General features: G+C 44.7%; 1 protein-coding gene across 3 annotated transcripts in view; it reads left to right on the plus strand.

The window, feature by feature from the left end:
• Positions 1-24,696, plus strand: part of RASGRF2 (Ras protein specific guanine nucleotide releasing factor 2) — a 2,380,666-nt gene that overhangs the window by 1,745,917 nt on the left and 610,053 nt on the right. The gene's annotated exons all lie outside the window — the stretch shown is intronic.

Below are 24,696 nucleotides of genomic sequence, written 5' to 3' on the forward strand. Positions count from 1 at the left end.
AACTTGGTATAATAAAATATTCCCATAAATGATGTGTTTAGCTGTTTTTGAACATAGTGCATTGAATTGTGTGTTATGTAGTCCCAAACATATGGGTAGACAGAAGTTAGAAAACATGATGTATGACTTTGCTAGTGCAGTTTAATCTGTGGAGGTTGATAAGCAGTAACTGAGCCTTTAAGACTTCCTGCACTATAAATGTATCTTGCTATCACCTCTACCAGGGATTTTCATGTCCAGTGAAGGGTGATTCACGAGAAATCCCCCAAGCACTGCCAACGCCTTTTGCATATAGTGAGACTTGTTAATTATTCGCATTGATACCCGCCCAGTGTGTACTGTCCTGACACTTAATTATTATTTACTAGCTGGGGTATCCGGCTTTGCCCGTGTCCTGATCGAGTGGTGTCTCATGTACCCTGGAGGATGTTGCTCTTTCCTCTTGTTGGCAAGTCTTGCTTCAGTTTGCTCTGGTGTCTCATGTGCCCTGGAGGATGTTGCTCTTTCCTCTTGTTGGCAAGTCTTGCTTCAGTTTGCTCGGGTGTCTCATGTGCCCTGGAGGATGTTGCTCTTTTCTCTTGTTGGCAAGTCTCTCTTCAGTTTGCTCGGGTGTCTCGTGTGGCCTGGAGGATGTTGCTCTTGACCTCATGTCAGCAAGTCTTGCTTCTGTTTGCTCTAGCATCTCATTTGCCCTGTAGAAAGTTGCTCTTGTCCTCTGGTTGGCAGGACGTGCTGCTGTTTGTTGTTGTGTTCCAGAAGCTCTTGATATTGATTTTCGCTTTTCATCAGATGGAGCTTTTCCAAGTGATATTAGTTTTTAGTGCGGCATGTTTCAGTCATTCAATGGCTTCAGCACATTTGAGAAAATTTCCAAGAAAGATTGATTGATTGTGCTCTCTTCTTTTGAATGAACTTAAGTAAAGTGTAACCTTGCCATTTGTCATATCTGGAGTGGCGTGATAAAAAAATTTTTTTAATTCCCTTTAAAAATGCTTTAATAAACACTTTCGAACTGTATACAGTAGTAATACATTTCAAAGGAATAGAGAACACATTGAACATTTTGGTTCAGACACTTTTCCAAATGTTGCCTCCTTCTAACACCTACTGTAAAGAATCAGGGTGAGCATCAGTAAATGAGGGTATTTACGGAGTGAATTTTTTGCATCCAAACATAGGCTACAATCTTGGCTCAGGCAAATGAGGAATCCATGCAAAATTTGGTAGCAGTGGGTTCAACAGTGTGGATTTGTATAGCCGGACAAACATACACACACACACATACATACATTCAGCTTTATATATAAAGATACCAATTATCACAATCACTAATAATACCACCAATTGAGGTGCAGAAGTCGGGTCAGCAGTATCCCGAGCCGTTCTGATTGGGTTAAATGATTGGCATTTGCCCAGTGATTGAGAATATCCAAAATGCTATTGTGGGCCAGTGTTGTTGGTCAAAGTTGGCCACTTTTTTTTTTGCACCGGTTTGATAAGTTACTTCACCGTGTGGCTGTTTTGGGCCTTTCATACGGGCCCCAAGTAATCACACCAAGCCAAGGGCTACTTCAACCACCTTTATTCGCCTCCAACATTAAACTGTAACTTCCCTTGCCCAACCCCTCCCCTTTCTCCCCCCTCCCTTGTGCATTGCCTTTCCACATGTCTTCCGTAAGGGGCCAGTGTTTATTTAGGTACACACCAGTGGCTAGAAGTTTTGACCAGTGTTACTGAATACATGTTCTTTAAAATGAACAATTTGCATCGCATTTTTATCAAAAACCTCTCCCTTGGGTTCTACTCAGTCTGTCACAAAAGGAATGACTTGCCATTTGCAAATGTAGGGCCACTTTGTCATTGGTGCCCGAGACAATTGTATTCACCAGTCCGACCCTGATTCCAACCAATCTGTTACCCTTTCGCCCGCATCTGCAAAAAACATAGTAGAATCCCAGAACTCTGTTCTGCGGATAGTAAGAATTCTGGGGGCTATTTTCCGCTGATTACTGCATCCATACCTCGAATCCCCTGCTTCTGATAAACAAGCTACAGCTCATCTGGAAGCTGGGCTCCTGAGCAGCATTAAGTCAAATCTGCATATTTTATGTTTCCAGCCCAAAGCCAAATCTGCTTATTTTATGTTTAAGCCCAAAGTCAAATCTGCTTATTTTATGCTCTAAGCCCAAAGTCGATTCTGTCCACCTTTGTATACACCCACACCCAGTCTACACCCACTATACTCAACATGCCCCCGCCCACCCCGTTAAGCTCCCATGCTCTGACTCCATCCGCCCTACTACATTCCTACCTGCCCTACGCACACAAGAGCGCCACATCCACCAGTCCTCATCCACTAACACTATCCCTAACCCCAAACCCACAGCCAGAAGCACAACCCACACGTTACCAGTGCACATAAGAAACGCCAGACTAGGAGCCCGCACCACCACAGCTCACACTAATACCCACCACAAACTCACACTGCATTCACACCCCACACTCTTTACTATCCCCCATCCCACCACACCCCAACACCCGTCCACCAAACTCCACACCAACATCACCAAACACAACCACAACCCTGCCAAGCCGAGCACAGACAAACCCCCCCTAATCCAGCTAGCCCTCATCAATGCTAGATCCCTACAAGCGCACGTCACAGAAATACACGACCTAATCTCTGACCTCGAGCTAGACGCCCTAGCCATTACAGAAACTTGGCTACATGAAGCCTCTGGTCCTGCCATATGCCAGGCCCTCCCCCCTGGATACATCATCGTCCGGCTAGATAGACCAAAACACAAAGGCGGAGGCGTGGCCCTAATAGTCAAAGAAACACTGAAGGCTAGACAAATCAAACCTACCTCACCCGAGAACAATTTCGATGCCCTATCAGTAAAAAATCTCCCTCTCTCCTAATGACACCATGACAATGCACCTTATCTACCGACCACCAGGCCCACTCCTGAATTTCCAAGCCGACATCCTACACCTACTAGGGAACAATCTCAAACCCAACACTAAAGCCATAATCCTAGGAGACCTGAACCTCGGCTTCAATGACACAAGAGACAAACACAGCAAAACCCTTGCTAAAGCCCTTCTAGACCTACAATTCATCCAGAGAGTTGACTCTGCTACTCACACCAAAGGCCACATACTAGACTGGCTAGTGGACCACAACTGCAGGGTAGACATCAGTTCAAACACACCACAACCATGGACCGACCACCACCTTATCCATTTTTACATCCCAACAAAGACAGCTATTAGTCAAATCCCTCCTATGCCAGCTGCTCTAGCTTGATCTAAAAAGCTACTCTCCAAAGAAAGGATGTGCCCACTCCTAGAAGTCTCAGCACTAGCATCACCCACCTCCAACGACCCCAAAGAACTAGTCGCACTGTACGACACCACTATTAAAGAGATCATTGACACTATTGCCCCACTAGAAACAAAAAAAGCTAAAAAAACTCTTCCACGCTAACTCATGGTTCAACCAAGATCTACGTGACCTAAAAACACTCAAAAGACAAGCACTCAATAAATGGCAATCACGTGCCTCCACCCCTCTACGCGATTCTTACTTAACCATTGCCAAGCAATACAAAAACTCCATAGCCAAAGCCAAAGCTGACACATGCAACACTAGAATCGACAATGCCCAATCACACTCAAAAGAATTATTTTCGATTTTCAATGAACTAGTCATACCGCCCACCTCCAAACACCAAACAGTCAAAGACGTGAATTGGTGTAATGACATCCAGAAGGCCATGCTCGACAAAATTGACTTACTCCAAAAGAAAATCAAAGCCAACCTTGACAATCTACCCAAGTCTCCACATAAAACGCGGACTGCCCCCAGCCCCAAGCACCCCCCGCAAAACAAACACAACAACAATCCTCCACCGCCTTTCACCTTTAGAGAGGTAACCGCCCCTGAGGTCCTACGCATCATGAAACAAATCAAACCCTCACTCTGCAAGGGGGACATCTGTCCAGCAAACATAATCAAAGACTGCGCTGAACCTCTAGCTCACTTCATTGCTACCTTCATTAATGCCTCATTCGCCACCGGCACAGTACCCTCTTCCCTCAAAGAAGCTTGCGTTCGCCCACTAAAAAAACCTACGCTAGACCCAGACTCACCCAACAACTACAGACCCATTACAACAGTGCCATTCCTGCTGAAAATCCTCGACAAGGCCGCATACCTACAGATACAAGCTTACCTTGAATCTCACAACATCCTAGGAAGAAGACAGTCTGGTTTCCGCCCACGCCATGGCACAGAGTCAGCACTACTCGACCTTAAGAACCAACTCCTAAAAAACATGGATAAAGGCAAAAGCGCCATCCTCCTACTCCTTGATCTGTCGGCCGCGTTCGACTTAGTCGACCACAAAACACTAAGTATACATCTCACCAACACAGCCCATTGCTCGACTAAAGCCACAGCCTGGATCTCATCCTTCCTGGAAGGCAGAGCTATGAGGGTCTACTCAGAACAAGCATCAGCCACCCCCTCCCCTATCAACTGTGGAGTAACACAAGGGTCCTGCACCTCCCCGACTCTATACAACTTATTCACACTCCCACTATTCAACGACTTAGAAGAATTCAGCATAACATTCACCAACTATGCCGACGACACTCAAATCATTCTCCCACTAACTGGTGACTACGAGCAAGACCTGAAAACCCTACAAAACACTTATGCCATCATCCAGGCATGGATGGCAGCCAATGGCCTCTGTCTCAATGGAGACAAGACATAGATCCTACTAGTGGGCCCTAAAGAAACTCTCAGCAAGCTAGACAATAAATACAGTACTTTCCTCATCGAGAACTCAGTAATCTCCGTCTCCCCGGCTGTAAAAACACTGGGGGTATACTTAGATTCTACCCTGTCCATGGACAGGCATGTCAGTTACATCTCCTCCTCAGCAGCTCTTACAACCAAGATAATCAACGCAGTAAAACCTCACCTGTCCACCACAAACCGCCTCATCATCGCCAGAGCCACTATAGGCGCGAAACTGGACTACTGCAATGTCCTCATGCTAGGAACCTCGGCCAAAAACATTAATAGACTCCAGATTGCACAAAACAACGCTCTGAGAGCAGCCCTCAATATACCAAAGAGAGAACACATCTCCCTAGCAAGACAAAATGCCCACTGCCTCCCAGTTAAAGAGCGCATCCAGTTCAAGACTCTCACAATTACACATAGATGCATATCCCAAACTGCCCCTAGCTACCTTAATGAACGGATTCAACCAGTCCAATCACTCAGACCCAAAAGAGACCTATATGCCAACCAACTTGCAATTCCTAACTTCACTAGAGCCAAAGCTAGCGGCTCGAGTTTCGAAGTCCTAGCACCAAAAGCCTGGAACTCCCTACCACCCAAACTAAGAGCTGAAACATCCCACACAACTTTTAGAAAATCTCTGAAAACCACCCTATTTAAGTGAATCCCATGTTTTAATTCTATCGCATGCAACAATGTCTGTAAGCTACAACTGTACCATGATCACGGTTCCCATGTAACCTTGGAACCACAGCCATTCCTGTAACCGAATCAACATGTCAAGTAAACTTTCTTGTAACAGCGCCACGATGCCTGAGGGCAGCTGCTGCGCTTTAAAAATGCAAATAAATAAAAAATAAATAAATAAGTCCATGCATTGAAACCAGTCGGTTATATCAAATGCCATGTGTGTATTATCATTTTTACGAGGCAAGCGGCTTCTATGTTGCCTCTGGGCACTCCACCATTTATGTTATGTTATTTTATGTTTCTGGGATTTATAGCGTGCACAGCTGCCATTTTGCTAGTCGCCAGGCTCTTGGTGGGGTTAAGTTATTGGGAAGAGAGCGAGATTGCTACATTGCTTTTCTGTTGTGTGTTTACTGTAAGTAGCCGGTTAATGTGTGTGGGTCTATTCCTATGTCATTTCTGTTGAGGGAATAGAGGCATTTGTGTCCAGATTGCAGCCTGTGTTTATAATACATTGATGTTTGAGAACAAAAAATACACTGTAGGTTATATAAAACACTTGTGTATAGGCGCGATATAAATAAAATATCATCTCATAAAAGGGCGGTAACTGAAAAATTGCTACCTCATGTGTCCTAACATTTTTTCAGGTTACTGTACCACTTGTATCTTTGCATTTTCTACTCGGTGTTGCTTAGTGCCGCTTAGCATGCCAGCAATTTACCATCAGGTGTTCCTTATTCTATAACTCAGCAGAGGCTTGTCGCTGAAATACAGCGTTTGGTATAGATGGCCTTCGGGGTTTATGTGCTGCCTTTGCCGCTTCCGGTAGCTTTCCCAGGGTCCAGGTTCTCCATCTTGGAGTCGCCACCACTGAAATTTCACATTTTAGTACTCGGGTAAAAAATGTGCTGTTCAAATTAAGGCAAAGGCATTAACTGGAATATTTTAATCTCTATCAAACTTCAAATATTTCATTGGCACAGCCGATTTCTTTTTGTGTTAACGTTTTACATTGGTATTATATGGCTCAGCACAACACGAGTCTTCCTCATCATGTACCCGATAAATGGATGACAATCCTGCTTGACATGCCAACAAACCAACACTTATCCAGTTCTCGGTGTACATCGCTCCAAAGGACTTAGCCTTACTGACAAGTATAGCGATGTTCCATAAATGGGTGTTATGGAATAAGTCCAAGAAATGTCACGGGGAAGATGGCGGGGAGTCCTGAAGCACTAGCTCACCAGACTGAAATCATGCATGCATTTCCACAAAGTCATCTTTGTACTCCAGTACAACTTAAATATACTTCGCTGTTCCATCCATCTCACATGCGTGCCTTTGATATTGGCTTATATCTCACACCATGTTTCCCCCCATCAGTAGATACCCTAAGATCATCATCCTGTTTTGTCTCCCAAATCCAAGGTCCAACCTCCAATGTTCGTCCTACCTTTTGCGCAGTCCAGCTTGACTTCTAGTAGTGACTTCATTTTATAGTTCGTCCGGATAGTGTCACCTGGGCCGGACCGTCCATTGCTTTAACACTGTTCAACTAGCACTCATACATACTTTTGCTCATTTGAAGGTGACAAATGTTTAAGATGCAGAGGGGATGGGGGTATCTTCTACCATAACTTGTGGGCCTGTCCACAGGCACTAATCTTTTGGAAGAAATGTATTGATAAAAGGTTGGTCGATGATACACACTGACCCATTGATCCAAAAAGTGCGTTACTGGGAATATGGGGTGAGTCGAGCTTCACGAAATTTGAGAAGTTGTTTCTTTCGGTCGCTATGGGGCAGGTGAAGAAAATGATTGCAATGCTGTGGGGGTGTCGTCCCGTCTTCCAATGTCTCGATGGCTTGCAGAAATGGACAGATGCATGGCAATGGAAAAGAGGGTGTATAATACCAGGGGTTGTCCAGGGAAGTTTGTGAAAGTATGGGGACGATGGGCGGAGGGTTCCTGAGTGGCGTGGGTGGCTCTGCTGTGTGGCACCCCTGTGACCTTACACAGTATGTTGTTACTTATCTGCTTATCTGCTGTAGTGGTGCTCACCTTTGTTGCTATGCTATGCCATGCCTGGTTTGTGGTTATATGCATTGTTAAACAAAACACAATAAAAAGTTTTATTAACAATGAAAAGCTGCTCAGCATCAACCTGGCATCTTTCATATAAACCCTGCTCTGTTCAACACCATTTTTGCAAATATTGGTCACTTCCCTTCTCGCCACAAAGGTTTATCAGCTAAGGTTTTGCCCAGTGAAGTTATGGGAAAGACAATGAGATTCCTCTGATCAAGCATAACAATCTTGGATTCACAATCATTTTAAGGCTGTTTTTTTGGTTCCACGTTAAAATACCGAAAATAAAATATCGAGGCTGAAAAGAACTGTTTTTTCCCCTCAAATTCTCAAAATCTGTTTATCAATTTTCAATTGTCGGGTGTGGGGTCCATTTGCAAGCCCCTCACATCCCCCGTCTTAATATATACCATTAACCCACACCACATCTATTTATTTGAAAAATAGACAGACATTCTGCAAAAATTCGATTGAATACATTTGTTATTTTCGGCCTTGTTCTTTTTGTTTTTGCTTTTTGCGGGAATGACATTTTCCTTACCACACAAAAATATTTTCAATAAGGTCCTCCTATCAAGATCTTGTTGGGTACAAATGTATCTTGCATGTCCTATCACCGTACCGTAGGAAGAAAATACGCAAGTACAAGAAGACTCGTTCACTTCCATCTGGCACATCTTCGAGACCTTGAGATAGTGGCAGGATTTCAGATTACTGCCAATCATTGCTAAACCCAGAGAGTTTGCAATAGTCATAAATGATCTGAAATGTTTTGGGGAATGACCCTTTGGACTGACTAATAAACAGTAGGGCATCACTGACAAGTAGCAAATCCTTCTATGGAGGAACATTCCAAATTACTCCCAGGTCCTGATTCATGGAATAATTTGCGTGTAAACATGGAGTTGCGTGCCATTCTGCGTGCAAATCCCTGTTTGACGATTTGGGATTTGCAGGCAGAATGGCACGCAAATCCCTGTTTTACTCGCAAAAGATTCCATGAATCACGGCCCCAGAAATTTCTCCTCCTTTTTGCACTCACTCTTCTCATCAATGCTTCAAACTAGCGGAGATTGGCAGCGGCCCTGGGGCTTTTGCTTTGGGATTTCAAATACACCAGACAATAACCCTCTCTCTAGTACCTGTACCTCTGTCTTCCCTTACAACAGTTTGACATGTTTCACAAATTAGCACACCAGAGAGTCGGAGGGGTGCATGGGGCCTCCTAGCCAATCATGAAGCTCAGAAACTGAGCTATGCCTCATGGTTTTGCCCGCATTCCGAGCCTCCTCAGAAGCAGGAGGCTGTCATCTTCACGCTTGGGAAGGTAAGCGCTCACTGCCCGTGCCTCCTGCCAACCCCTCACCATTCCCACCTCCCCCACCTGAATCTGGGCCCGACTTACCTGTGGCCTCTTTGCCACCCACTGACTGGAAAACTTTGATCTGGGCCCGGCAGCCCCAGGGCAAGGGCCACTATGGAGGGTGTTAGGAGAGATTGCAAGTAGTCCGCTTCTCCCTCCTCCATGGTGAAAATGTTTTTAAAGGTGGGAAATGACAAACCTCAACTTAAAAAAAATGAGCACTCTGGAAAGCATGCCAGCAGGAGTAGGGGGAAATGGTAGAGGTAGGCCTATCAGAAGACCTGTGTTGGGGCAGGGAGTCACCTGTGGGCAGAAGTGATGGAAGACGCTTAGTAGGTACCTGGTTTCAAGATCTTGACCGATTATCTGGAAGCACAAGAGGTACACTCAAACCCACAAGGATCCGGCCCACCGAGGGTTGAACAACCAGAGCAGTGGTTCACAAAAGGCGAGGGCTCTACTGGGCATGAATGACACCTGGGTTGGGATTCTGGGGGTCTTTCCTCAAAGCTGTACATGAGAGAGAAATGAAGGTAAATGGTAGCAGGTTAAAGTAACAAAAAGCCTTATATCCGGCAGTAATAAGATGGTGACCTGAGAAGCTGTAGGGACAGTGTTTCTTCCCAGGGGAAAAGAAATCTAAAGATACCCTTTGTAGACAATTGCGCCACAGGCTAAGGATAGAGGTAGGGTATATGGTATTACTGTGGTTTAACCAGAAAAGGCACACCAGGCTTACCCAACAAGGAACATTACACAAAAGAATAAAAATATCTAATTAGGCAAGGCAGTATCAGGTTTGTTTTGTTTGCAGTTTCAGGTGGGCCAGGAGTCATCCCCACCCATGCCCTCACCCATCTGGTCATGGGCCTGCGATGCCTGCATCTTGCTAGAGAGAAAGACTCCCAGGTGTGAGGAATGCATAGCAATAAGCAAAATGTCTGAAAATACAGTCTAGGGCGTTGATCAAACTAAGACATGTGCCTTGGGCCCCACAGTGATGCTCAGGCATTTTATACTTTGCCACAAGGAGCGGACTTAGGCCTCTAAAACTGCTACTGCAAGACACCCAGCAGTGCCAGGGATCTGTGTGTGCCCACAAGTGCATTAGTTCATCAATGAATATGCCTACGCAAGTAGCCCACAATCCCCCATGGTTGATGGGCCTGCCCGAACATGCCAGCCCTTCACGAGGGCACAAACTGAGCCTGAACCATGGTACCATACACGAGCAAGGCCACGTTGCCACTCCCAGTATCACAGCATCCTGTGAATTGTGGTGATGCCGCGGGTCTTTGGGCACGCAGTGCTCGGAAACTGGCATTCAGGGGGGATGGGTCGCATGGTAGTGGTGGACGCTCCAGCACCACCCTACTCTTCTGTGGGAGAAAGGGCAAGAGGGTAGAAAAGGGGCGACCTGGGCAACTGGGAGAGTCCCAGTGACTATGCGGGTTGGTAGGACACATGAATGGTTTGTGATTACGGCACTATGAAGGCCATGAGAGTGTGTCTCCTCCTGGCTGACTGAGCCATACAATGGAGGCAGAATCTCCAGCTTCTAAGTGTGGTGCTGGCAGAATGAGAGGGGCTTCACTCGTTGCTGCCTCCACATATAGCGAAGCAGAGCCTGCAGCCAGCACACACTCCAATGCACACACACCAATGCACACACTCCAATGCACACACTCCAATGCACACACACACCAATGCACACACACACCAATGCACACTCCAATGCACACACACCAATGCACACACACCAATGCGCACACACTCCAATGCACACACTCCAATGCACACACTCCAATGCACACTCCAATGCACACACACCAATGCACACACTCCAATGCACACACACCAATGCACACACACTCCAATGCACACACTCCAATGTACACTCTCCAATGCGCACACTCCAATGCGCACACTCCAATGCGCACACACCAGTGCACACACTCCAGTGCACACACTCCAATGTACACCCTCCAATGCACACACTCCAATGCACACACTCCAATGCACACACTCCTAATGTGGTGTTAAAATGCACGCAGTGGTGCATTGTGCTGTTGCAGTGTCTACTGCGGCCTTGTTGGGGTGTTATGCCATAGGTTGTGCATCTATGTCACTGCTGCCTTCTCTTCTTCTCAGGATTGGATCTGAAGCGTGGCGTTGCATCTCAGTAAGCATGGCATCGTTAACAGCAAATATTATTAAGTGGATTTTTTTCTCTCCATTACCTCTAGAAAAAATATTGGAGCACTACATCTCATTAGAAAATCGCAGGCTTGGTTGGGAATTGGGAGAATCGTCCTGTTGCGGCGGCAGCGTACGGAGCAACCCCGATTACCGCAGCCCTAAGCGGGGCCTTGCCATTGCGCTGTCTACATCTGTGTCCTTTTTAACATCAGCAATTTACCCCGTTTCACAGAAAACGCCCACTTCTTATCTACACGAGCGCGTCGCACAATGGGCCTCCTTGTAAAAATGTCACGCACGTTTGAGATAACAAGTCAAGGCGGAAGCAGTGGTCGGGGATAACATTTGGAAGTCGAGGCAATTACTTTGCTTCATGGGGTGAACAGAGCGGCTGATTTGCTCCGTCCTTAATTAAAGCCGGTGTCTGCCATTGCTGCCACGCGCCGATAACATGTCGTGCGATAGGAAAAGATCGAGGAGACGATACGGCGTCAGGTTTGACCCTACGAGGCCGAGCTGTCGCCACGACACGCTGGTGCCTTTGTTACCTGCGTGTGTGTTTGCAGGCTGCCATGCATTCAGAGGCGCGGGGGTGCAGTAAATGATATCTTTAGTTTAATATGCGAATGCGTAATAATCTGGTTATTTTGACGTTGGCGAGCAATGCAGTGTTTGTTTTGTAATTAGGTCATCTACAGGCATACACCATGCACAGGGAATGCACGAGTTTAATATTTTCTGTTAAATGATGATCGTCGTGAAGATATGCACCATTTTATCAGTTACCATCACCACGAACATAGAAAAGGAGTTCCTGCAGGAACCTTTCCTTGAAAAAGGTTGATCTTTACCAAAGTGAGATCAGTGGAGGAGGCAGGGCTGGCCTTAGCTGTGGCAGCGCCCGGGGCAAAACAAATTGTGGTGCTCACTCACCCCTGTCCCGCACTGTACTATAAAATATATATATTTTCAAAGCAAAAACTTAAGTTGCAGGGTCGTTAAGGTGAGAATTTAACGCAGCAAACCCCCGAAATTCAGCTAAAGCCACCGTAACTTTGCGTCCCTTGTTGCGCAGCCTATTACCACAATGGTGACATCACAGATGACATCACCCGGGACATCAATCACTGGTGACATCACTAAGGACCTCATCGTAGACATCACTAATGCCATCATCTATGACGTTAGGGGTGACATCACTAATAACATCAATGATTATTTTATAAATGGCATCAGACAGAAGATGCCTCTAGGTATTTGCCCATGTTTAGACCACCCTCACGTTTCTACATATGTGATATTAGCATTTTAGAATAGTTCATAACAATGAAATACATTGGCCCTCACTATAACTCTGGCGGCAGCCGTGCCCTTTGCCGCTGGAGTTGTTTTTTTTTCTAGCACCCGTGAATGGGCAGTAACCGGGTCATGCCGAGTTTGGCGGACCCGGTAATTGCCCATTCGCAGGTGCCAGTATGGCTGGCCTCCCGATCCCCATTCCGCCCCATAGGACAGAATGGGGGTCGGGAGCATGGTTGCACCAGCACCTTTTATAACGGTGCCGGTGCAATCATGAGTCCTGCTCGCGGGTGCCGGTAGGCATGCCTGGTCAGACCAGGCGTGCAGTCCGGCACCCGCGAGCAGAACACGTAGTGTGGTGGAGAGGTAACAACGGCGCCGGTAGCACTACCGGCACCGTTGTTGCCTTTCCGCCACACTCATAATGAGGCCCATTGTTTAAAACAGTGAACAGCTACACATGCATCATATCACTACTTGTGAAGCTTTCCTTTGTAGTACTTTGGTAAGAGATATCTGACTACACTGCTTAGAATGTTCCTGTTCGTGCCAAATATGTCCAAGACATGTTCACTATAATATAATCTGTATATATATTTGCAAAATAAATGAGTAGAAATAAATAGGAGACACATGTTGGACCATCATTATTTACTACTTTTTAAAATAAGCATTTGTAAATAATCGTTTTATTGTAAGAAAAATTTGCACACGTATCATTTTCTAAATGACATGAGAAGTGCTTCAAACCAAGGAACAACTTTATATTAGGATATCTTTTAAGATTTCCATAAATGGGTATTGGAAAAAGTGATTATTACTCTAAATTTATATATATATATATATATTATAAAAGAAATGAAGTTTTAAATTTCAACATTTGCTTGGAAACGTGCTTAGATGTATATTTCTTTCTGTGTGTCTTTTTTAAGTGATTAACATGTTAAAATTGAAATAAAACACATACCGTACAAAGTAAAAGTAATCTTTATATAGTATCCAATTTTTTATTCATTGACTTTTGTGTATGCCATAGATGATTCCATTAGTGATGTCATCGCTGATTTCATCATTTATTTATTTATTTATTTAGCGCGCAAGCAGCCCAGGGGCATTGAGGTGCTGTTACTTGCAATAACTTGGTTACAGGGTACAGGCATGATCGCGGTTGTCATTGTAATCATAAGGTGCACACCAGGGGGCGTGAAGCTAAGGTGGCTGCAGCTGAATTTCAGGAGTTTCTTGCATTAAGATCTCACCTTAACGGCCATGCAATTTTTCCTTGAATTTCAAGGGTTTTGTTATTCCATAGATTTTTCCCGCACATGGCTATTGGCCACGGCTGTATATTTCAGAACACTACCAGACCACTAGCCATGGCCCGGGCCCACTGTCCATTTTAGAACACTAGCATACCACTAACCCTGGGCTTAGGCCACGGCCGGTGGGCATGTACATTCTATATTTTAGAACACTTGCAACCCATCGCTCAAAAATGTTCATCAATCACAAACTGATTTTGAACTGCTTTAACATTGGTATTATTATGTATAAAAGATTGCAGGCTATAAGAACAAATATTGTTTTTAGGCAATGCGCAGTGAGAATACATTATCTGGCAATGATTACACACTTTGGTTAAGCAACGTACTACACACCCTTTGTTTTATGGCTGGTCTCTTGGTGACTGTTGTGATACATAGCATGACCCCAACTAACCACATTTAAGCAGCACGAAACAGGAAAAAAATGACTGGCTGCAAGAAACACTTCTATATAGGCGCATTATAAATGCCATATCATATCATATCAATAACATATACCCAGGTACTTTTGCCCCCATAGCGAAAATCAAAAGCTGGCACCCATGAATATATGCACACTAAGTGAACATATATCTTAAAGTGAAATATAGAAATGTAGTTCAATTGACCTTCCCCTTAGAATAAAGTGCACAAGACAAAAAGGGTGGCTCAGAGTGGCCCCAATTTGAAATGTGTCTTAATTGTCTGTTACAAAGAAAATGGTCAAAAAGGCCACAAAAGGACCCAGCGCTAATGCCAAAGGTATCAAGGTTGTAACACAGGCAGCGTTCAACTGTAAAGTTGCGGGTACCTTGACCTGGTTACCCACAGAAACAATTAGGAAAGTAATTGAGTAACAGCCTTCTGGCAGACGAATAACATTCGTCTGCCGGAAGGCTGTTACTCAAATTTGCAGTTGCAATTGCATTTGGCTATCAGAAATCGGGATTGTAATTAGAATCGTCCTTATTTCAAGGAATTGCTCATCCTAATTGGACAAGGATCTCTGGCCTCAGAGGAAGATCTTTTGCACGAAACACGTGTCAGGCTGTCCTGTATTAAATCTCAAAATATCATACCAAATCACTTTGGTGTAATCTTTGTAACTTGGCGCAATTCACTGTTTAACTTCCTTTTCTTAATTGTCTGTTAGTCTGCTCACTTAACATCTTAAAGTATCCATATGCCTCCAGGACATTGGCTGCACAGTACAAATATAAAAATGTAAAATAGCATTGGACTTTAAAAAAAGTAATGAACACCAAAAAAATAACCTGAGAGAGGAAATCTTCCAATAAATATGCTGGAAAAGTATAACAAGTACACCTTTTAAATTCAGCAATCTGTCGTGAAGTATTCCCCGGAAAACAAAATCCCAATATCCTATGGGAGTCTGATTCACCTTAAATATAGGCCGGTTACTGCTACTGTGAGGAATTCGACCATCCGCAAAATGGGTGTGCGCTGGCCTGGGCCTTTACATTTCTTTTTAATTAAATGGAATGATGGTAGACTAACCTCAGGAAAATGTGTGAGGCTAATCCACACACATTCCCCTATGCTCACACCACGGCAAACGCATAGACCCATGTACTCTCGGTGGACACAGGCTACAGGCACAGGCCGCACTGTCATATTTAGTTGGAATGTGACAGCCAGGAGTACACTATGTCCTCTACAGGAAGGGGGAGGACCAACCTTTCCCGTGACATGGCCAGCTTGATTAACTAACAAACGCTCTATGGATCCACCCTGCTCTTTTGTTGGGCCGTGCAGCTGGTGGCAGCGATTAACATATTGATTAGTGGGTACTTCAAACAGGCCCACATGGGGTCTGGGTGCAGAGGTTAACAAAGGAGACAGGAAACCCCAACAACCTTTCATATGTAACTGTGTCATCCTGAAGCCAGCTCCCGCCCTCAGTAGCAATGACGTGAGCTGTCATGTCTGGGACTGCGTGTTTACAGTGGGCCACCATGGTAGGGGGACACCATTCATAAGGTACGAGAATGTGATTTGCAGGAGCCAGTGAGTCTGGTCTTGCTGCAGCTTCAAGGGAGACCTGCTGCTTTAATCAGGAACCACAGAGAAATCCATTAACCAGAGAGTCTCAACAACAGACAGGAAGTTGGATAGTATCACAAGTGTTCACCCTTTACACCTTTTCTGTTGCAAAGCACTCTGGTTATGACCTCATGCAAACAGAAGATTGTTGGTAGGGACCCCAGGATTGGTTCACTAATGTAGGTTAAGCCTACACCAATCAATGTGGCCCACTTGGCTTTAAAAGAGGACTAAGCCCCTGTTTTGGCAGATCATCTGAAGAATTCACTTGAAGTAACAAAGAAGAACTCAACCATCGACCCTGGCTGGAGGTACAGTCTGCCTTACATCTTCCACCAGTGAAGAGAGGCTGGGATTTCCAAAGAGGGAAGCTAGACCCCTGAATAAAACATCTCTGAGGGAACAGAGGGAGATAAATAACCCAGAGGACTCTCTAGCTGCTCCAGAACCAGTACCCAGCCAGCACACAGTGTGCCCTCCTAGCTTCTGCAGCAAGCTTCCTGGATAGGAAGTGCCAGAAGGTATCTGAACCTACAACCAAGGACAAGGCAGTTGCCTGCAACACACCCCACAGCTGTGGGCCGTCCACCTTAAAAGATGACAAGAGCCAACTGAAGAAGCTGGGAGAAGTGCCCCAAAAAGCACCTACAGCTATCCGGCTTAAAAGACATTTTCAAGCCAGTTGTGTTCCTCGAGTTGCAACCGACTGTAACGCTGGCCGTTGTCAAGCCTCAGTCACTTATAGACATCCGAGATGTCTCGACCGGTGCTTCAGAACCATCAATCAGCACTGAGACTAAGATTCCTGACCCTGACCTGCCTTGCCGAACTGTTTTGCCGCCTGATACCCGCAGCTGACTCCTGTTGCAGAAGCCTGCAAAGAGCACTGAAGCCGACTTGAATCAGTCGAGCATCTATACCACCTACAGCACATGGTACATTGTGGTTCTGTCACCCTAGTCCTTCAAAGAAAGCCCATAGAGACATTTTAAGACCCATTCCTCACTTGGTGCTAAAGCCAAGTAACCTTAACAACTCTTGTGGTTGTTAACCATACTGACAACTCCCCTGTCAGTATCCATGGTGCATCCCTTTTCCTTCTCTGAAACTGTGTGTACCCTGAAGGGTGGGTTGTATTTCGCAGTGTTGCTAGAACTGTCTGATGTGAAATGAATAAAGTAGATATGTTTGATAGAACCTCGACTGGACAGTCCCTTTTATCATTGGGTAATAATGCTGTTTTCACAGTGATGCAACTAACCAACGATCCACAACCTTTCGGAGATAAGCCTGCTGTTCCGTCCACGTTACCAAAATTGGAGAATGAGGTTTATAATTTGCTTGTTATTCCAATGTTTTCAGATTCCTTCTGGTGTATTAGCGTTGTGGGCTTATTGATGGTTTAGAAACCAATATTCACTCCTGGACCACTGTTACCCCAGAAGTTAATTCATCAAAGCAACCCACTAATTGAAGGAAAAAACTGTATTTGCAGGGACGTTAAGGTTAGAACTTAATGCAACAAAACCCTTGAAGTTCATCTAATACCACTTTAAGATCACTGGTGCCATCACCAATTACATCATTTATGACATCACTGATGTAATCTCTGAATAGATAGCAACACTAACCGGCTATGGCCAGTGCCCATGGCCTTTGGCTATGCCCACTGTATAGTTTGAATAATTACAGAGCCACTATCCATGGCCGTGCCTACTGTATATTTTACAACAGTAACCAGCTAGCCATGGCTTTCGGCCATGACCACTGTATATTTTACCACATTATGGGGCCTTCATCCATGGCCAGTGGCCATGCCATTCGGCTATCCCCCCTATATATTTTAATACAATAAGGGGTAGTAGCCATGGCTAGTGTCCATGGCCTTCAGCCTTGCTTGCTGTATATTTTCCAACACTAACAGACTCCTAGACATGGCCTTTGGCCAAGGCCAGCCGCCACAGCCCTTGGATGTGCCCACTGTATATTATACAACACCCATCGGCCGCTAGCAATGGCCTTTGGCCTTAGGCAGTGGTCCCAGCCTTCGGCTGTGCCCACCGTATATTGTAACACATTAAGGGGCCACTATCTATGGCCTTCAACCATGGTCAGTAGCTTCGGCCTTTGGCTATGCCCACTATATATTGTACAACACTAACCAGCCACTAGCCATGGCCTTTGGCCATGCACTGTATCCACAGCCTTGGCCATGACAAAAGTCACAGCCTAAATAGTTATTTAGTTAATCAAAGCTGTTATTAGCTAAATCATAAATGATATTATGTCCAATGTAATGAGTGGTGTTATATATCATGTAAACAGTGATGTTGCCAGTGATTTCACCAGTGATGTCATTACTGATGTAATAGATGATGTAATTAGTGATGCCACCAGTGATGCCATAAGTGATGTCATCATTGTGGTCATAGGCTGCACAACAGGGGCGCGAAGTTAAGGTTAAGGTGGTTTTAGCTGAATTTCAGGGGTTTTGGTGTGTTAAGTTCTCACCTTAACTTCCATACAGCTGTAGATGTGGAGCCAAGTACCCCCATTCAAAGCTCTGCCCCCATGCTGCCTGTATGCTGGGAGCCAGAGTGTGCAACATGTGACAATATGATGGCCATTTGAATGAAATCCTGGAGGAAGTGTGAAAATAAGCGAGAAAGAAGACTGATGACGTCATGAAAAATAGAACTGACGCATCCAGAACAGAGACAAGAGGCTGAAGAATGTAAACATTCTATGAGATCTGAAGACGAAGTGATAAAGATGAGCAAAATATCGGGCTCGAGATGAAGATGTTCATGCAACAGAAACGATGAACAAAATGCAAAGTCATTTTACAATTGTAAAGATGCAGTAAACGCAAGTAGGGAAAAGTATTATTAAGGCCCGCTATGTAGTGAATAGATTGCGGCGATGCACCAACATATATGCATAGGAATATATAGACTATGCATGATCCACAATGTACTTTAGCAGAGTCTGGACACTGTGAACAGAAAGGCTTTTTTCAGAGTGGCGCAGTTGGAAAACATCTTAATGATGGAGGTGAATTCAAGAAAGGCTTGGCTGGCCCAGCACCAGGAAGTCAAGGCCATCGTGCGCTTGGATGTTCATGCAGTAGTTACAGAACGTGTGAAAAGAACAAATTCCTGTCTGAGGAGCAAGACATTGAAGACGTCAGAGTTTCATCATTTAATAGTATTTAAAATACAGAAAAGCTCTGAAACATGGTCTCCAGTCACATAGTCGGATGAAAATAGATACTGAGTTGAGCTGTATCAAAACCAAGAGACAAAGTATGCCTATACTCCTTTTTTCTTCATGCACAGAGAAAATTTCCAAGGCCAATGTTCAAAGGTTAATTGACTGGCAGACGGCAAGAGTGATGATAGATGACAGGCTAATTAGGTGGGAAGCTATGGTCATGACTAGCCCACCAGCACCTGGGTGGCAGCCTGCGTGCTGCTAGCGTGTGTGGAATATTACAGAGGGGTACAAGGGTGCCAACCAATTATAGAGGGCCACGTAATAGAGAGCCCTATAGTTTATGTAACCAATAGGACATCGTGTATTTGATGCCGTTCATAATGACTTGCACTAGAGGAGGGCTTAGTTGACCCACCTGATGTTAGAGACCCAATCCCTTTCCCTGACAAGTATGGAACATATACCTAGATGTTCCCTTTAAGCCTGTCACTTTCCCAATTAGGTTTTTGTAGTTTGCCACGTAGATTGACGTCAATGATGACATGGTTTTGCTATATAAACTGTTTTTTTTATGAAACTCGCTGAGTGAGAAGATCGAGCGGATGTTCGTTGATGTTCGTTATACTCCCTGTTTTAGATCATTGAAAATAAAACGGACGTACTTTGCCATCTTCACTGAGTCAGTCTGATTATTGATGTTGGAGTATATTCTGCACCCCAATCCATCTCAAAGTATTGCTACCCCGTCTTAAAGGGCCTAGTGTTGGGTACACAGGCTCACAACTAAAGTTTTTTCCTTGAATTTTAAGAGTTTTTGTATTCCATAGATGTTTTCCGCACCACTGCCCATGGCCTTGGCCTTCGGCCATGCCCACTGTATATTTTAGAACACTGCCAGACCACTAGCCATGGCATTTGGCCATGGCAAGTGGTCACGGCTGATTTTAAAACACTACCAGACCACTAGTCATGGCCTTTGGCTGTGCCCATTGCTCATTTTAAAATCCCACCGGAACACTAGCCACTCTATATTTTAAAACACTTGCAACCCATCACTCAAAGAGGTTTTTCAATCACAGACTAATTTTAACCTGTTTTGACAGTGGTAATGTTATGTATAAAAGATGGAAGGCTTTGAGAAATCACCATTATGTTAGGCAAACATAGTGGGATTACATTTTCTGCCAATGATCTCACATTTTGGTTAAGCAGTTTGCTACCAGTCCCTTGTTTTATGGCCGGTTTCCTGGTGACGGTTGTGATACATCGCATTACACCAACGAACCGTATTTAAGTAGCACAGAAAAGGGAAAAAAATGTCCGGCTGCAAGAATAAAAATATGCCCAGATACTTTTGCCCCCATACTGAAAATCATAGCTGACGCCCATGAATATATGCACAGTACCTGAACATATATCTTAAAGTGAAATATACAAATGTAGTTTAATAGAACTTTTTTAAAAAAGTAATGAACACCAGAATTATAACATGAGGGAGAAGATGTTCTAATAAATATGCTGGCAAAGTATAAAAGATACTTACCGTTTAAACCCAGCAAACTATAGTGAAATATTCCCCAGAAAAAACAAATCTCAATGCGAAACAAGTGCTTGGGGTCTTGTGGGTAAGCGTCTGCACTGGGAAAATGACAACCTGAGTAAAATTCTGGTAGCCAAAAACTTGGGCAAGATTGCTAACCTCAAAAGAAAAACAAGGCATTGTGTCTGCCCTCTGAAAATGCTACGTAGTCCACCCACTTGTATACTTTACTTGTGCCCTGAAAAGCAGCCACAATCATGGGAAAATAACTGCATCTGTGTCCAGGATCGCAAACACTCTTGTCATTGTGGGATGTTTCAACCCACTGGTCCAAGCCCTGCAACATTACTGTGCATTGCTGGCAGCAGAAGCATCAGAAATGGCCACTGGAAAGCATGCTGCTCGCTAAAAATCCCCCAAAATTGCGCAGTAAAAATCTGAAAAATAGGCCGCCATCCACTTTTGCCTATCTCAGTGACCACAGGAGACCACTGCCAAAACCCACTATTGGGCTACCCACAAGTAGCCTGAAACCACTTGAAAAAGCAATGCTGATTGCCAAAAGAAACACAGAGCTGTTTGGAAATTCGTTTTCTTGGTTGTCAAATTTACAAAAATCATGGCTCACAAACCACCCAAAAGATCCAACCTCCTTGTTGGGTGTTCCACATCATGCTACTTCAAGAACCCATACAATTACAATGTCAGCAAGAATCATATGTTATCAGAACCGAAATCCACTTTTAAAGATACTTGATGGAAAGAAATCTGTCAAAATGGGTGCAGTACCGTTACTCGCCTCCGACAGACGCTGGCGATCCCTAAATCTGACAGGAGAAACTTGTGTTTTTAAAGTTAAATGTGTCAAACAAGGGATTTCATCAAATGCCATATAGAGTGCCACACATTTGATTTTCATGTTGAAAAAGACTGGAATTAAATAAATGTTTGCTTATTTTAAATTTATAAATGCAATGTTTTCACAAGGAACTATGTAACAATTGACAATAAGGTAACCTGATTTAGCTAAAACTTCCAAAAGGCGTTCTTTCCGTGAGAACCTCCCACCTTGTTCATTCCCACCAAAAGGAGAAGGTTTCGCATTGGCATGTTAATCAGAAGGGGAGGAGATTTCCTCTGCTTCCCTGAGCAAGAAACAATGGGTTCCTTGTACTGAATAGAAAATGCTAATTCTGGTGTGACTGACAACAACTGCTCTGGCAGGAAGGCAAGCCATGTGACCCTCTGACTCAGCCCAGCTTTGGAGGCGGGTCAGACTGAAAATGTGGATTGAAGTGGAAGTAAATGTATGTTTTAGAAAAATGCTTATAGCAAATTGTAATGAACTGACAAAAATATGAAACTTATAGGTTGTTAAAATGAACAGGAACATGAAAAATTACAGGAATATGCCCAGATGGGATGTGTATGCATGTATAAAAATTGGTGCAGGACTAACATTGAGAAACCCACCAAAAGTGCGAAAAAGTTGTCATTTATGAACTAAAGCTCGCAGGAAGATGAGAGTTGGACAGCAATGTACCTTAAGCAATCTGTCATGTAATTATGTATTATTAACAAGTTGTGCATCTTGAAATATGTTTTTTGGGGAAAAACAATTTCCTAAGTAAAAGCAAAGGGGAGGGATTTCCTTTGGACCATAAACCAGTGTCACTCTGACACATATGACACACTGTTCCTGTCTGAAATCAGGAGAGGGGAAATTCTCTGACCTATCAGATCCTTAGAGGGTTGGGCATAGACAATCAGCCTCCCCACCCACTTTGCAAATGGATAAATAGGGACTGCTGAGGACAGACAAAACACACACACTTTCCACTCATCAACTGATTCCTTGGCGAAGCACCCTGCAGGAAGATCCAGGCTCCAGACATGGATCCTGAATCCAGACTCGAGAACTCTGAAGCAGAAAGGCCCAACCCAAAAGCTGAACTCTTCTCAGCCGGCCTTCAGTACCTTAAACAACCTGATTTTAACCCCTAAAATCCAAGGGGCACCACAAAATCCAACAGCCTGGCTGAGCTGTTTTGCTATTCTAGCTAAGAACCCCGTGCTAGAACCAAGATCCAGACCCGCAGAGCAGAGCTGTAACCCAGAACCAACCCATCAGATCCAGTCCAAGAGGCCGCGCAGACCAGAGGGCCTTGCTGAGAGCAGAACCCAGTGCCTGAGACCTGTCCGGTGCCAAGAGAATCCCAGCCAAATCCTTGACCAGATCTTTGACGGGCCCATTCCATTCCAAAGCCATATGAGTGAGTATTTAGTCTAGAACTGTCCATAGTCATCTCTTAGTTTAAAGTAATCCTATTCAATCCATTTCAACCTGTCCAGAACTGCATTATAGAATCTTGTGTCCATCCTGAATTCTTCTCATTATATAGTCTGTGGTAATTGTAGCGATAATCATCTGTACGCTGATATTTTCTGAAGAAAGTCAAGTGTCCTGGCGCACAACAATCAGAGTGGAAGGCACCCTGTTCTGGTGGTTGTCCCGTTGGGTATCTTGCACTTTCATAGCTCCTTAGTATAAGTCCATCTTGATTCCTAATCTTTAAAGCGCATCTTTCATTTTGAATCTTGACTCTGTTTCTGAAAAATCTACCTTCACAAAAACCTCTGTAACATAGCGACATATTTATATTTATCTATGGGAGCCATACAGGACAAATATGCGGAAGGCCAAGATCAGGCAAGTAGGCAACTGATGCCATTAGAAAAGGCCCAATCTGATCTGGACTCTTCTGAGCAGAGGCTGCAGAGGAGCCAGGAGTCAGAAAATGAAAGCAGGCAGTATATAGTTAAAATAAAAGAGGATATGGGTATCCTGCAACACGAAAAGGCAGTACCAAGAAAGTGTGGACTCTACTGCAGAGCCAGAAAAAGCTGGAGAAACAACTGGACTTCAACAGGGTATGGACAGAGCAGGTAGTCACCGTGCAAAGCCACCTAGATAGAGAGAAGGCAGAGAGCAACAAATTAATTCTGAAAGACCTGGACACCCAGTCAGAGTTTGACTAAGAGCGCCAGAAAGCTGGCCCCCTTCAAAGACAGAGGGACGACCTGGCGGCACAGTGGCAGGCTCTTGCTCAGGAATGGGACACCTTAGGCCAGGAAGTCTGTCACTTAAAGGGGAAACTGGAAGAAAATCACCTGGCCCTCCAGGGTCTGGGTGACCTCCAAAAAGAGCATGATAGATTGTTAGAGCACACCAGGAGGGTGGAAGATGCTCTGGCAAGGAAGGAACATGCCTGTATGGACAGGACTCAGGAGGTAACCCTCCTGCAGCAAAGACTGGCCCAATACTCAAAAGCAACCCAGGAAGCACAGAGAGAAAATGGGGCTCTCTGTGAGAATAATGACAAGCTCCACAGGCAGGTAGCCATGCAAGAGAGACTGATAGAGACTAGTAAGGCCTTGATTGAGGAACAGAAAGCTCAGGTTCTTGCATGGCAACAAGGAGCAGGGGCTGATAGAGATGAGGTTTGCTGGGAAAGGGAAACACCTGAGCATAACCTCAGGAACCCTAGTACCAGAGGCCTTCATCTCTCCCAGTCCCTGGACTCTGCCACCCCCATGTGCACTGGCACACATGAGCCCAGGGCCACGGGGATGGCAGATTACTATCCAGTCAGAAGTATGGGGCTCATAGGCCAGTACCTCCCAGGAATGGAGGGGCGGGCACCTGGGTATGGGTACCCAAGCACTGTGAAGTTTAGTGGGGAACTCCAGGAGGGTAGGCCCACTAAGGGCATCCTAAAAACCTCTGCCCAGCTAGGACAGTGGGGGTGGTGTACCCATCAATTCCTTGGAGCAAGGAGGAATCAGAAGACTCCTCTGAGCACCCCAGGACACAGGTGACTAGGTCCCTACATTCTGCCAGCCATTCCCAGGCTCACAGAATCCGGGAGAACCTAGAAGATCAGACAGGCACGTCTGGGAGCAGTGCCTCTGAGTCAGAGGATGAATGGACCAGGGTTACCGGAACCAAGAAGGCCAATAAGGCAAAAAGGGCTTTGCTTAAGGACCCCTTAAAACAAATCAAGGCAATAAGGAGCATCATCACGCCTTATCATAAGAACGCTAAGT

The sequence above is a fragment of the Ambystoma mexicanum genome, chromosome 6p, assembly GCF_040938575.1.
Source record: "Ambystoma mexicanum isolate Mex_15411 chromosome 6p, UKY_AmexF1_1, whole genome shotgun sequence".
Classification (NCBI taxonomy): domain Eukaryota; kingdom Metazoa; phylum Chordata; class Amphibia; order Caudata; family Ambystomatidae; genus Ambystoma; species Ambystoma mexicanum.